The 4,025-nt window shown below is 46.8% G+C and overlaps 1 pseudogene; it reads left to right on the forward strand.

The window, feature by feature from the left end:
- The first annotated feature begins 2,631 nt into the window (after positions 1-2,631).
- Positions 2,632-3,596, forward strand: LOC113270410 (tyrosine-protein kinase CSK-like; annotated as a pseudogene).
- Positions 3,597-4,025: the final 429 nt, after the last annotated feature.

Below are 4,025 nucleotides of genomic sequence, written 5' to 3' on the forward strand. Positions count from 1 at the left end.
TGGATCCTTCGAGGGATGCCTTACATTGCAAGTCTGGGATTTAGTTTATGGGTCTGACAAGTGTGACCTTTAAAATAACGTATTTGCTATAAAAGAGGAAAGAAAACTCTTTATAACTAAAATATATTGGCTACAAAATCACTTTCCAGCAAGTAGTCTGATTACAATCAAAATAACACACCAAAATGAAACAGTTTACCTGTGATCAATTTAATGTGGCTGTAAAATGCTAATTATGAGAGAAAACACATTCAAAGTTTGTGGTACCGTCTATAAAATTTGCAGAGAATCTAACATTCAGTGATGTGTAGCACATATGGGTAAGCAGATGGCCGAAGTATTATTTTTAAAAACAGGACTTTTGCTGACAAAATACAGAATTGTAATGGTGTGATTGGAAAGCTAAGAGGATGTTCTTTATGAGGCAGTAAGCTCATGCTCAGTAATTGGATTCTTGCTAAATGGCAGATAAAAAGGACTTGGGGGGGGGAAATGAGTGTTTGCAGCTATAGAAATGAATGAGAAATTCTTCTGACAATAACCTACCTGTAATTTTTATCCCAGCTCATCACCTTTCACTTCTTTGCCTTTGGGGGAGCTGCAAGAGGAGGGCTACCTTACCACTTCAGGCTTGGTTCATGCAAGATGTTACCTCTTTTCTTTTTGGTAAAATTCTTGGGGCCTGGGGGTCGGGGGTGTTGGGGTTAACCTAGAGCATGAAATCGGCCATAACACCTGGCTTGCTAAAATGTAACACCGAGGCCCCTGAGGGCAGGGAAGGTTTCAGAGAGGGAATAGGCCTTTGGAATGCGGAGGCCTAAGTGACCTCTCTGCCCTTGGAAAGCCGCCTTCCGGAAACTTTCCGAGCCCAAACAGTCACCCTGTGATCTAAGAGTAGGCATTGACCCTTAGGCTAGGTTTGGCAGAGCTTGTAGAAGGTGCCGAAATTAGCATATTGTATCTTTCCGGTAAACAGATCTCCCAGTTTTCAGTAACACCCCTTGTCAATATCGTGTGCTTGAGAAACAGTGATAAGGATTTGTGATTATCCTGAAGGCCCAATAAAAGCCGGAGTGAGGAGGAGCAAAGGGTCTTTGCCTTTGAACCCTGACCTCCTTGCCCTTCTCCTCTCTTTCACGGAAAAGTTTGGAGTAATCTTTCCTCCGTAGGTGCAGGGATTGCTGGCCATTCCCCGCAGGGGGGCGCGGGTGGGATGTAACAAAATCATTCTGAATGTGCCCAACTACAAATTAGATACAAAATATATTTTAAATCTCCATACAAAAAAGAATATATAACAAAGAGTAAACTGGCCACTTAAAATAACTTGGTCAAAGGGTTCAGACTTCCAGTTCCTACTGTTGAGAGTACATCTTAAATGTGCCCCACACGCACCAAAGCTGGCTGTGTGAAGTGAAGGACGTGTTAATTAGTTTGACTGTGGTAATTATTTCACAACATATATATACATCAAACATCACAATGTGACCTTAAATTAATACAATCATACCCCAATAAAACTGGGACAAAATAACTTGCTGATTCTGATGCCTCTTCTTCGAACTATTTTAATATCTTGTTTATAACCCTAATACTCATCATATTTGATTGAAATTTTTTGGAAACCCATATGCCTTCTTGTATTTGCTATTACCTTTCTGAAAACAGGGATTATCTCTTGTATATTTTTTATTCTCCTAACCAAGCATTAGGCTTGGCCCGTAGTAACTGCTCGGTGAAATTTTACTGAATAACTTAATGAAGCCCTATTAGTCCATTAATAAATTTTAAACCATCACACTTAAAATTACACTTTTTGGGAGAATGAAAGTTTAATGTCCCTTTAAAAATGACCATTTTTAATAAAGGACATTTTAATAATTCCATGATAAGAAATAGCTTATATCACAAATCCCCTGCTTATAGGTGAATTAGACCTGTGTCAGCATGGATAAATTGCATTTTTCAAGACATTTAAACACTACGTGCAAAATTCACTTAGTAATCTTTCCAAATATTTATGATAAACTTAAGTTTTCCTCGTATTTTATTTTGAAATATTTCAATTCACATACCCAAATTTTATGTGTTGTTATATATCATAGGCATCTCTTGTTATATGTAAAATACGTCTTCAAATATACATTTCCATAGATGACACTTGACTAATAGAAAAAAACACGTAAATGGAATGTCATATGTAATTTTGTTTTTGAAATCAGCGTTTTGGTATGCTCTCCCCGCCCTTCCGACTCACCCTATGACCCACCCGGGACAGCCTGGCTCCCTTCCAGGGCCAGGCCACCACAGAGTCGGCTGGGGCCCGGAGGAGAACAGTCCCAGCCAGGCCTTGGCACGGGCCAGGTAAACCAGTAAGGACTCCAGAGCTGTAATGAACTCAATTGTGTTATCCCTCCCTGGGGCTGGTTGATGGTAGGTGGGGGGCAGCCCTGCCCCGGGCTAACCCTCCTCCCCCAGCCCCCCCTCCCCCATCACTGAAGGAGGTGGAGCCCCCAGCTGAGCTGCAGCGCCACCTAGAGCGTCTGCTGGCATCAGCGGTCGGAGGCAGCTCTGCGCCTGCCAGAGCCAGGCCTGGTCGCACGCCGTGCGGAAGAGCCCGGCCTACCCCGCATGGGCTACACACCCTGGGGCGTGTGCTGGCAAGGTAAGCATTACTGCCTCGTGTATCACACTAGCACGCTCAGCTCTGACGAGGAGGTGCAGGAGGAGGTGCAGTTCGAGGAGCTCCTGCAGCTGGTGGAGACCACGCCTCTGCTCTCGCCTCCTGAAGCCAGAGGTCACGGAGCGCACAGGGGTGGCCCCGGAGCTTCCACCGCAGCTGGGCGCTGAACAGCGACCAGAAGCTGCTGCGGACCCCTGGGCAAGGGGGTTGGAGACCAGTGTCGGGTGGTTGGTTACCAAAGGAACAAAGCCACTGTTCAGTGCGTGAAGAACGGCTCCACTGCCCAGGCCTTCCTGGCTGAATCCTCGGTCGTGACACGGTTTGGCCACAGAAAGCAGGCCCAGTTTCTGAGGGGGATCCTGGAGGAGAATGGCGGGCACCACATCGGCACTGAGCACATGGCCGAGGGAGCCTGGTGGGTTATCGGCGTCGCAGACCTCTCCTCAGGTTCTCTCACTAGAAGTCTGAAAGGCCGTGAAATACCTGGAGGACAACTACTTTGTGCACTGGGACCTGGCTGAACGTGTTCGAGGACAGCGTGGCCAAGGTCACGGACTTCACCTCACCGAAAAGGTCGCTCCTTCTCAGGACACAGGCAAGCTTCAGGTCAAGTGAACAGCCCCTGAGGCCCTGAAAGAGAAGAAATTCTCCATCCAGTCTGGGGCTTGGAGTTCTGGAATCTTTCTCTGCGGAAATATAACGCCTTTGAGTGAGACAGCCCTGGTCCAAGAATTCTCCTGAAGGACCTTGTCCCTCAAGGGAAGGGTTACAAGATGGATGCCCCCAGGGCTGCCCACCTGCAGTGCACAAGGTCAGGAAGAACTGCAGACACCTAGACTCAGCCCTGAGGCCCTCCCTCCTGCGACTACCTGAGAAGCTCCAGCACATCACAACCGGTAAGCTACACCTGTGACTGCTGACTTCTGCCCAGGTCGCAGGCCAGTGGGGACTGAACCTAGATAGACTGTGGGCCTGGTGCCCCTACTCACTGGTCCCAAACCTGAACTGAGCCCAGAGGAACAATGGGTCTCTTTCCTCTGTTCCAGCCTGTGCACCCTCTGTCCCCCACCTCAGACCCCACCTAGGCCTAGCACCTTCTCTCATGGACCAGACTGTGGGGCTTGACCGACTCTAAGAGTCAAGAAGGGAGGAGGCAGACTCCCCCTACCATGGTCAGGCCTCCTCTAGCCTCCCATCTTGCCTTCTTAGAGTTTTATTCCTTTCCTTTATTGAGATTTTTATTTTCGGTGTGTGTTTTTATCATAATTATTATTATTAATTTTCAAGACGAGAAAGAAAATACCCAGCAAATGGGCATTTTACAAGAAGTACAAATCTTATT

The sequence above is a fragment of the Ursus arctos genome, unplaced genomic scaffold (assembly GCF_023065955.2).
Source record: "Ursus arctos isolate Adak ecotype North America unplaced genomic scaffold, UrsArc2.0 scaffold_25, whole genome shotgun sequence".
In the NCBI taxonomy this organism is placed as follows: domain Eukaryota; kingdom Metazoa; phylum Chordata; class Mammalia; order Carnivora; family Ursidae; genus Ursus; species Ursus arctos.